The sequence below is a fragment of the Panthera pardus genome, unplaced genomic scaffold (assembly GCF_024362965.1).
Source record: "Panthera pardus isolate Hobbes unplaced genomic scaffold, ASM2436296v1 HiC_scaffold_6, whole genome shotgun sequence".
Lineage (NCBI taxonomy): Eukaryota > Metazoa > Chordata > Mammalia > Carnivora > Felidae > Panthera > Panthera pardus.
In genome coordinates, this window is record NW_026526991.1 from 94,424,879 (window position 1) to 94,436,375 (window position 11,497).

At 45.5% G+C, this 11,497-nt stretch overlaps 1 long non-coding RNA gene across 1 annotated transcript; it reads left to right on the forward strand.

Annotated features, from left to right (window-relative positions):
- Positions 1-260: 260 nt before the first annotated feature.
- LOC109268589 (uncharacterized) lies at positions 261-7,917 on the forward strand. Its single transcript, XR_002080700.2, has 3 exons — positions 261-604; positions 6,246-6,331; positions 7,349-7,917. It is a non-coding gene; the product is annotated as an uncharacterized LOC109268589 (long non-coding RNA).
- Positions 7,918-11,497: the final 3,580 nt, after the last annotated feature.

Sequence of the window (11,497 nt, forward strand, 5' to 3'; positions counted from 1 at the left end):
CTCTCTGAGGTGACGGAGAAATCACTGGTGAGCCGGAGCGTCCACGTGCGTGCAGGAGGAGAGCAGCGCTTTGCTTCTGGGGGCCTGGGCTGCTGACAGGGTAGGGGAGGCAAGAGGACAGGGGTGGGAGGCATGTCCTCTCTCCTTGCATCAAGATCTGCCGCTGTAACACCACCTCCTCCTCTCCTTTTCAGAAGGTATTCTGAAAAACCAACACGACCCTGGGCCAGGGCGAGTGGCTGCCCACGCCCCCACCCCCCCTCCTGCTCCACTTGATTGAGCACTGTTTGCTCTGAGCCTGGGGCAGGAGAGTTGAGGCGGCCGGTCTCCAGTTGCCTGAAAAAGCCCGATCTCGTTCCCAACCCCGGTCTCTCACTCCCCTCGCAAAGCACTGCAGAGCTGCGGCCTGATTAATGCGGTGCGCTGATATATACAGGAGATGGGCTCGCGATTCCCGGCAAGCGGTCCCTGCGCCCCTGCGGAGAGGCGGCTCCGACTGCTCGACTGCGACCCCTGGCGGCCGGCGGAGAAACTCTCCGCAGAGCTTCAAAAGGGAACGGGCCGCTGGACAGAAAGCAAAGGGAGGATTTTAAAAGAAACTGGGGTAAGAAATATGCACCCCCAGATGGTGCAGGGCCAGGGGGTGGAGAAAGGAAGGAAAGCCAATTTTGCTTACTTATAATCTAAACAAGAAGGAAGGGAACAATCTGTCAGGGATGGTGGGGGCTGCTGGAGGGGAGAAGGTGGAAATGTAAAAATCTGTTTATAGTTGGAACGGAATCTGTTTAATATGATGCTTACACAAAATAAGACTTATAAGTTTTTCCCTGCTTTGAACTCTGCTTCCTCCATCTTCATTTTAACTAGCAGCGGGCTCTGATCCGATTTCCTCTTTCATACTCCCAAACCGGCTGCCTATCTAGAAGAGGCACCTATCTATTCAGGGAAATGAAACATACTTGGGCTTCCTCCAGTGCCTTCAGTGAGCCTGAGTCACAAGAGCCAATATAAGATAGGAGTTAAGAGCCTGAACACTTGAGACACAATGTAAATCCAGTGTATGTCACACAGTGCGTGACCTTGAGCACTTGCTCGACCTCTCTGAACCTCTATTCTTTCTTGCCTAGAAGACAGAGTATAAGCAAAATGCACCTCCAGGGTTGTGACCATAAAGAGGCAGTAGTGCCTGAGGCGCTCTTGTCCTCGCCTCTCTCTCCAGGACAGAGGAACTGCCTGATGCTGCTACTGCATTCTCTTCCTGAGCAGGACTTCTTTGGGACATGACTATGATACATGCAGTTCAAGAATAGGCCAAGCGCCTGTGAAAAAGGGATGAATCCTTGCTCACTTTCCCTGAGTCCTTCCCTTTCTTTCCCATCAGTTCACACAGCCCATGCCCGAACATGCGAGCAGACCAGGCAGCACCCGCAAAATGGTAGGTGTGGGTGTAGGTGTGTTGGTGTGCAAAGAGCTTCTTGGCATGGAGCTGCTCTTAGCTTGGGTTGGAGCCTGATGCTTTCCGCCAGTTCTTAAAGGCTGTGCATCAATGTCCTTCTCCACGGTGTTAGCATTGCAAACATTCAATGGTCTGATATGCAGTGTTCTCCACCAGGGGCTGGCATGATGAAGAGGTTCTCTAAGGGGCCCCTGCTCCTAAGGAGCATAGTCTAGTTGGAAAGGTGTGATGTACACATAGGAAAAACTAAGTAATAAATCATGATTATAAATGGCACGTGTGAAGGATCAAATGAGGAGCCCACTAGCACTGTAGGAAATCAGAGAATGAAAGCTGATTCAGATCCAAGTTGAGGGCCCAAGGGGTGCCTGGGTGGCTCAGTGGGTTGAGCATCTGACTCTTAATCTGAGTTCAGGTCATGATCCCAGGGTCATGGGATCGAGCCCTGCATCGGGCTCTGCACTGGGGGTGGAACCTGCTTAAGATTCTCTGTATCTCTCCCTCTGCTCCTCCCCCTGCCAACTCTCTCTCTGCAAAACAAACAAACAAACAAACAAAACCCAACAACAACAAAAACCCCCAAATAAACAACAACAACAAAAAGTTGAGGGCCCAAGAACTACAGAAAGTATCTTGGTCTTTGATGGTGGTGGGCAAGCTCTTCTTTCTAATCAGGATGTATCACTAGAAGGGTACGTCATAGGGCATACCATCTTCAGTGAGGAAGAACCACTTCCTCTTCTATTTCACTATCCAACTTCTTATAGTCCTGAAGATGCTGGGCCATCTCCAGCCCCATGACATTGGGCTTGTCTCGGGACATGACTCACTTCCAAAGACTCCACGTCTGAGAGTGTGCCTGCTCCGTGCCATCTTCTGGAGGACAAAACGAAGTTGCAGATAAATTCCTACGCATGAGCAAGAGGAAAGAAGAAAGGTACATAGGTACTCATGATTCCTTATCTGTTCACTCATCAGTTCACTTACATAACATCCATCCATCCATTTATCCATTCAGTCTTTCCTGCATACACTAAGTATTATATTTAGCAATTGTTGTATGCCCCGCACTGTGTCCTGTGCCATGAGTACAAAATAATGATGCATTTCCTTTCCTCCTACCCTGATCGAGATCCTATATCACCCTACTCAATTTGAAAGGATCTCGTCTTCTGTCCCACCGCATCTGAGGGACCAGATGTACTATGAGATTCATGCGGCTCATTCTGTTGCAGTAACAGGGCCCTAATAAACACGGATCCCACCACTCTGGTCAACAAACTGTCATACTGAATCTAATAGTTTAGATTTTACTGATCCACCCACCCACTTCCTGAAGGGACAAGGAATAAGAGAACTCAATGTACTGACCCCTTAGGATGGGATACAAATAACATCAAGCCTTTGCCTCACACTAGATCTCTGATGACTGACGCACAAGCTGGTTCTAATTTGACCCTCGCAAGTGCCTGCGTCCCTGGGGTGTTCACCTAAAATCATTCCAGTAGCCTTTTCTCCTTGCTGGCTGCCTCTCACTCCCATCCCCTGCCTTCATGGGATTTGTGACAATCCGTGCTCTTTAAAAAATTTGCTGGAGTGTATTTGTATGTCTTTAGTGGTGGCGGAATGCTGTATAATTATCTCCCAATTCATCAGGCTCTTTAACAGGCAAATGCCTTTTTTTCCAATAAGTTTTTCTGGCTGAGGCACCAATAGGCCTTGTTGCTACGGAAACCAGAACGTTTCTTCCTCTATTTGAATTGTGTGTTGAAAGCTCTGTGTGTATGTGCATGCACACATATGGTAGCTGCTCGCTTTTACAGCTCTTTTCCCCTTTCCTACCTCCATGGACCTGTCTGGCATTTTCCCTACATCCCCTATTTCCGAAAGTTCCCCCCTCATCCACAGCCCCTGCGTGTCCCCTTCCTGCCTTTCACTGTGCCCCCACCTCCCCCTACCCTTCCATCTGGTGTTCTCGGCTGTTTAAAAAGAAATACCAGTTGGCTTGCATTAAATCTAAGAGGGAGAGGGAGATAAAGGGTAATTGTGGAAACAGAGCTTTGCAAAAGCCTTTGACCATCCAGGTGTTTCCTGCTGGAAGGCTCGTGGCCACACTTGGCTATTTCTTAGAACACGGGCTTCTTCAGAGGAGGAGGACAGGGGTATGGAGAGAGCACCGCTCAGTGCAGGACAGCAGGGAGACCACAGCCCAGCAGCTCCATCTGCCTGCATCTGCTCTTGGGCACGGACAAACCTGCCTCCACCCGAGTCACTGGGTTTGATTCAAGGACTATTGGACGACGGGAGGCCTCCATTGGAATCCATTTCTCTATTCATTTATTCAACAAGCATTTAGTCAACACGTAGTATATGCCAGGTACTGTTTTAGGCACTGAGGATGTGCCCATGGCCCCTGTCCTCAAGAAGCAACACTTGCTCACAGATAATTAAGACAACACGGTAAGTGGGACGCCTGGGTGGCTAGGTAGGTTAAGCGTTGGACTCTAGGACTCTTGATTTTGGCTCAGGTCATGATGGTTCCTGAGTTCAAGCCCCACATTGGCCCCACCCTTGCACTGGGCTTGCCCTGAGAGTATGGAGCTTGCTTGGAATTCTCTCTCTCCCTCTCTCTCTCTCCTCCTCCCCTGCTTGCACTCTCTCTCTCTCTCTGTCTCTCTCTCTCAAAATAAATAAGTAAACTTTTTTAAAAAAGACAATATGGTAAATGATGTCATAACTACAGTTTGGGCTCAGGAGTCAAACTGTCAAACTTAAGTCTGAGCCCCAGGTCAGCATTTCCTAGCTGTAACCCTGGGTAAATGACTAACCTCTTTAAGATTCAATTTCCTTACTTCTAAGTTGTTTCTGATGATTAAAATAATGAGTATGTATTAGCATACTGCCCTGCCCTCAATCCATACTCGATATTTATTGCCATTGTTGTCCTTATCATTACCATTGTCAGGGTTATAAGAAGATTATGATAAGAGGCAAGGAGACCACAGAGGGAGTCAAGGTGTCACAGAAGAGGGGTTGGACTGGCCATTTTCCAGGTGAAAAAAGTAGGAAGAACATTCTAGTCAGAGGGACCAGTGTGAGCAAAGGCATGAGGTGTGGAGAGGGAAGTGCTTCTGTGCAGCTACAAAGTCAGCTACGTGTGTCTGGGGACAGGGACACCATGGAATTGGCCTAGGCTGTGAGGACTCTGATCACTACCCCGAGAGGATTTAATCAGTCCCCTTAATGGAGTGAGCTTAAGAGAGACACAAGTAGATAAACTGTGTAGAGAAGAGACTTTTTTCCTGGTGATACACAAAATCCCAAAATTAAAGGGCTCCTGAACCTTCCCTTGCTTTAAAATGATGATACCAGCTGATTCCAGCCTGCACCACACAGCAGTTGATTCCTTGCTCCGTGTTGGCCCAACCTCCCAGCATATTCTAGGCCACGCATACCTGGGCATCAGGATATAAGATGCAGCACACCCAGCTCTGTAGCCTTCAACTAGGCATTGAAGCCGTGTGGGAGGAGAGGTGATGAGATGACCCCCGAGGTTTCTTCTAGCTCTTGAGAGCATGACTCTAAATTTAAAGCAGTGGTTGGTTGACTCTAGAGGTAGAGTAGTTGGCAAGGGAGAAAAGAGGCTACGTGTGTAGAGGGTGGTGTGATGGCTGGAGAGGCAGCAGTAATGATGGGGCAGATTGTGCACTGTAGAGAGACCAGGCATGGTTTAGTGATTGAGCTGGAGCTGGAGGGGAAGCAGAAGGGCCAGCAATAACTCAGAGGCTACTTATGTTGTTCTTGGAGGTTGGAAGAAACAGCAAGTCAAGAGTAAGATTGGATGCACTGGGTTTGGCCTTCGTATAAAAGAAAGAACGGAACTGTGAGGTCTGCTTCGGGTCACGTGGTATATCCACCCTCTCCTCTCAACGCTGAGCAAGGATTGTGGAACTTTGCAATATAAAAGTATGCCAAATTTTCTTTTACCTTTGGTTTCAAATGAGACAATGGTATCTCTGAAAATAAGTATCGGCCTGGATTTCTAGAATCAAAAGCTGGCCAAAGGTAAGAAGGCAGTGAACCAAACTCATGTGACACAATGTCCCATGTCCTGTCTACTCCACAGCTACTTGCCCTTAACAGAGCTCTGTAAGGGTAACAGTGAATTTTTATATTTTGGGATTTTTTTTTCTCTTAAAAACTCAAAGGGAAGGGGAATTTTTTTCCCCATTGATTTTTCTATCCTGCATTCTTTCAAACCCATGAGAAAGGATTTCTTCTGTAATTAGAAAAAAAGACATACATACACACATTTTTAATGGGTTTGATGGATCTTCAAAATAAATAAGGAAAATGTTTTTCAAAGCAAGAAAAGTTTAGAAGGAAATGGGGAGAAACATAGATGCTACTACATGCAAGACAGGCGAAACTTGCCATTCGTATTATCCTGTATGGGCCTCACAACACCTATTGAGATAAATATTCTATACCCTTTTACACACTAGGAAATTGAAGTTAAGGTCCGTTGAAAAACTTGCCAAAGCTTCAGCATCTAATCAGTGGTGGACTGAGTAGTCACACCCATGTTTGCACGACTTCAAAGCCTCCAGCAGCCCCACCATTCACACTAATAATAGAAGAAGGAGAAGAGAGCAGATCACTAATAAGGTTGACCTTTGACACAGATTCACAGAAATTAATGCTTTTCTCTCCTGGGTCCCAGTCCTCAGAATCTGGTTGGTTACCAGAGTCACTTTATCATGTCCTTTCTTCCTCCAAATTTCCCCAGGCTCCAGAACTGCTTTTCCTTCTTCGCCTGACTCATCTGAATTTCAGTTCTGTCCACTTGGAGCTCTGAACCCCAGTTGTTAAGAAGTAAGGAACAAGATTTACTGATGCAACAGTGTGAGAACCTGTGGGCTGTATTCTTACCTTCCTACCTGTGTTTGCGTCATGAAATCTGGTAGAACCAAATGACTGTCTCATAGATGAAGTCAAAGACAGTGACAGAAAACAAAATGATGAATTTCAGATTGAGGAAAGGGAGAGATTTGGGGCCCAGTGAGTTTTTTTAAACAGTTTTATTGACATATAGTTGACATACACTAAACCATTTATATTTAAGGTGCACAATTTGATAGGTTTGGGCATAGGTAGAAATTTGTGAACCGTCTCCACACTCAACATGATAAACTTATTTGTCATGCCCAGAAGGTCCCTCCTGTGGGGTAAGTGAGTTTTTGATTCCCTTAAATTGGACCAGCTCTTACGTAGAGTGGCTCTGGTAACCATAACAGAGCTCCATGACATTTTTGTGAACTAAATGTAACTTTACAACCAAGTGCTTTTTAAGCCTGTTCCCAATTCTGGAAATGATTCTGGGGGAAAAAAAAAAGAAAAGAAAACAATCGCTGGACCTATTTGCAAATAAAAATGATGTGGGGATGATAATCTCCAGAAAATACACAATGCACCTGATAACATAGTCTAAACTAGTCCTGGTTAGGAAAATGCATTTGTACTTTACATGGGTTAATCGTACACTGGAAAATTCCAACAGAAGTGAGTCTATTGTTTAGGCCCCATGGGCCACACCAGCAGATGTCAAGCTCACAGCCAATGGGGTCAGCAGGACAGAGCTGAGGAGGCTCCCTATTTCAGACAACTGTACAGATAGCCAAAATCGGAGATTTGGGAAAAATTCAACTCAAGACTGGGGAAGGACCTACCACAAGACTGTTGGTTCCTTAAGGACAGGAAGCATGCTCATTTATTTTGATATTTTTAATAACCTAAATTTCCTAGCACAGGCCTGGAAGTGTTTGTCGGAAGGAAATGCTGAACCATGAATTGGGATACCTATTCAAAATGAAATGTCCTCTGGTTTCACAGACCAAGGAGAGTTCCCAGTGTGGCCACTCACAGAAATCCCACCACTCCACAAGTGAGGTGGCAAAGAAACTGCCTAGGCGAAAGGCTGTCACTAGACCTCCTGGTATTCTGTGGACTTCATGCACTGAGCACCCACCATCGATGGGGGAGAGAGCCAAGTGCGCAAGCAGGTGGTGGGGCCTATGCAAGGGGAAGAACACACAGCACAATGGCATGCAGGTGGAGCATCTAAACTGTCTTAGGGGGTCAAGGAGAACGTTCCAGACACTCTGGCCTCCAAGCCTCAACCCAGCTACCTGAAGGAGCACTCTTTTCAAACTGATTGTTAAGTATCTTGTATAACACCAAACTCTAGCTTCTTCATCTATAATAATAGATTCACTTCAGGAATGCCTGGGTGGCTCAGTCAGTTAAGTGACCGACTCTGATTTCGGCTCAGGTCATGATCTCACGGTTCATGAGTTCGAGCCCCATATCGGGCTCTGCGCTGACAGCAGGGAGCCTGCTTGGTATTCTCTCTCCTTCCTTCTCTCTCTGCCCCTCCCCTGCTTGCACTCTCTCTCTCTGTCTCTCTCCCCCCCCAAAATAAATAAATAAACTTTCAAAAATTAATAGATTCACTTCAGAAAAGTGAAAAACCAATCTTAGTCTGGAGTAAAGTCACACATTAAATATATGCCTGGAGAATTACAACATGGGACATGGGCTTGTGAGCTGCCATGGTGCCTAAAGATGGATGGGGAGGGTAAGGGTTTCTCGGTAAAATATATCTGTGTCAAGTTCTGGTATTTATCAGAGCACTAACATCTGTCTTAAAACGTGTTCAGAGAATGCTTCGTAGAGAAGAAAAAAGGCAACAGAATGGAGACAGTAGGACGATAGCAAGGGAGAAAGAACAAAGAATAAAACAATGGGTAGAAAACAGAGGAAAAGGCAAGCTTGAGAGAGGAAAGGGTGGGTTGGAGGATAAGGATGAGAGGAAGAGGCCAGAAAATGCTGACAACTGGAGCATAAAGAATCCAGTAGAGAAGTAAAGAGACAATGAGGGTAAAAGGAAGGAGCTACATTAATGAACACACACTGGGAGAAAAATAAGACAAAGAACAAAGGAACTGAGGGTGTGTGCGTGCAAAGGATGGGAAATCCAAGTCTAAGCAGCCTGCCATCTACTGCCCTAAATGGAAGTGTGGAGGTTGGAGAAGAAGAGGGCTCTTGCAGATGCAGGGTAAAATCAGTGCCATCCAGAGCCATTTGAATATCTCTGGGGGAAAATTGGAGGCAGCCAGTTGTGTCACAAGAGCCTCCCCGAGCCATGCTTCTAAGGACACCCTTCTGTATCCTTCACCAACTTAAGACCAGATGGCCAAAAAAGGATAGAGACTTCCAGAAGTCTTCAGGGGCTGGCCCCTTGACACTGCAGCGACATCTCTGCCCCAGCAGATTTTCTTCCATGCATTCAAGCCAATCTCTGGAACAAGTGCCTAATGAGAATTTTTCAAGTGTCCCCATGATAGGAGGACTGCCTAACTTTATCATAAAATATCTTCCTGCTACTCAGATCTTAAAATAGTAAATGTTCCCCTTAAGAATCTTTTTGACTTTTTTTTCATGTGCCATTTCCTCTTTTCTGTCAGAAGACATAAAAGGCATTCCCGGAATTATGGTGGGGTTTATTTGAGAATTGCTTGTGCTGATGCAGACATCATGCTCACCACAGTGGAGTCTGTGTCCCGAAGTCATCAGTACAGACAAGAAACTAATAGCCAGAGGTGAACGATGTGGCTGTGTTTGAACAGGAAGGTAATGTGGCCACTGCAATTAAATGGAGGACACTAATCCAATTAACCAGATTTACCAGCTATTATGAGGTCATTGTTGATCAAATCCAAGAGTCTCCTGGGAGAACTTAAGGGCTTCAGTTCCCCTCACCCCACCTCCAGGGGGGATGGTAAAACATCAAAGATAATATTACATTCTTAAGATCCCATAAAGTTGGTCATCCCATCAGAAGATAGAGCTCTCATTAGACAGAGCCAAAGGGATACGTTTCTGTAATTCACCCCAGTTCATCCCTTTGATTCCATCGTTGTCTCAGGGTGATTAAGGCAATACCCAGAGCTGCCTTCTCTCTAGAATTGTCCAGCCTTTGAAAAGTCCCCTCTAGAGGGGACCTCAGAGACAAGTGAGCAACCCCAACTGAAGAAGACCCAGAATGGCCTGGATAGGCAGAGATAGGACAGGTCAGAGCCAGGCTGACCTCCACCATAAGCCCTTAACAGGGTGTTATTTCTAATGCCTTAGGAGTCTCTTGGGACATTTTTTTTTTTTTCTGGCAGGATGACAGTAACTCTCAGCGTAATGGCAACTCGGGCTTTACCTGTTGGATTGACTTCCTTTGTCTTAATCCTGTTTGCTCAGTAAGAGTAAGAGGCCAGGACCAAGCAAATCAGGATAGAGACTTCCAAGTTCCCTTCAACTATGAGGCTTTCTGAATGGAGAGGAGGGACACTTAACCTCTTTTCTGGGGGCAAGGGAACAGAAGAGCAAAGACCATTAACTCAGAAAAAAAAAAAAAGGCATGAGTTGAAGCCTAAATGTATTGTAATTCCATGACAAAAGCTTATTTTTAATCCGCAGTTTATTGAATGCCTTCTAGATACTCTTTAAATAGCTTGTTGAGAGTCTAAGTACTTTGAATATATTATATCATTTAGTATTTACTAAAACTCTATAATAAAGATATTATTACATTCAACTTATAGGTGAGGAAACTGAGGCACAGAGAATTTAAATAGCCTGTCCAAGGTCTTACAACCAGTAGGCAGCTGAGCTAGGTTGGCTAGCTGGCTAGGTTGGCTAGGATGGACTTCTGAGCCCATCACTGTCACACTGCTTCTCTTGGAGAATATCCATATAATATGATTGAGCCTGTCACTTAGGTCCCAGAGCGTCTCCCCTATCACCCTGGACAGCTGCACACACTTCTGACTCTCACTGGGGGAATTTCTCCCAGTCAGGTGCATGCTGGCTGGCCAAATGAAACATGATTGGGAATAATTGTGACATGATATGGTCTGGAATGAAGCGCAGATGGGACTTGAGTGCACAGAAACCCTTTGGGGTCTGATTTCAAGGGAAAGAGACATGGCCATCTTAATGATTTGGCAAGAGGAGGTAGACAGGAAGGGTGACAGCCATGGCTGATGCAGTTGGCAACAGCTAAAAGTGAAAAATACCTCCTGCCTACAATTTTAAGTCATCATTCTCAACATGGCCAGCCCTGGAGCCTGGAGCCTAGAGGGGTCATATGGAAGGGGCAGAAAGGCAAGGCCACAGGGGCCATCTCTTTGGAAGAGTTCTAAATGTGACTGAGACAGACCCACAACATTTCAGACCTTGCATTTCAGACCCGAGCACCATGGAGAAATTGCTGACTCTCTTTGAGCCCTGAGTGGGAGTTAAGTCTCTTCTAATCCTAAAATATTCTCATTTTACCCAGAGCCTTTTTTAAAAATTTTTTAATATGAAATTTATTGTCAAGTTGGTTTCCATACAACACCCAGTGCTCATCCCAAAAGGTGCCCTCCTCAATGCCCATCACCCACTTTCCCCTCCCTCCCACCCCCCATCAACCCTCAGTTTATTCTCAGTTTTTAAGAGTCTCTTATGGTTTGGCTCTCTCCCTCTCTAACTTTTTTTTTCCTTCCCCTCCCCCATGGTCTTCTGCTAAGTTTCTCAGGATCCACATAAGAGTGAAAACATATGGTATCTGTCTTTGTATGACTTATTTCACTTAGCATAACACTCTCCAGTTCTATCCACGTTGCTACAAAAGGCCATATTTCATTCTTTCTCATTGCCATGTAGTACTCCATTGTGTATATAAACCACAATTTCTTTATCCATTCATCAGTTGATGGACATTTTGGCTCTTTCCATAATTTAGCTATTGTTGAAAGTGCTGCTATAAACATTGGGGTACAAGTGCCTCTACACAGAGCCTTTTAAATACTCTACAGAAAGGTATCTTCTCCATGGCAAGTAAAAAAAAAGGTACCTCTTATAAGAAATGGAATAACACAGGGGTTCAGTCCAAAGACAGGCATAGATTGGTATCCAGTTTGCCATCCTGAGGGCATAAGGGAATGG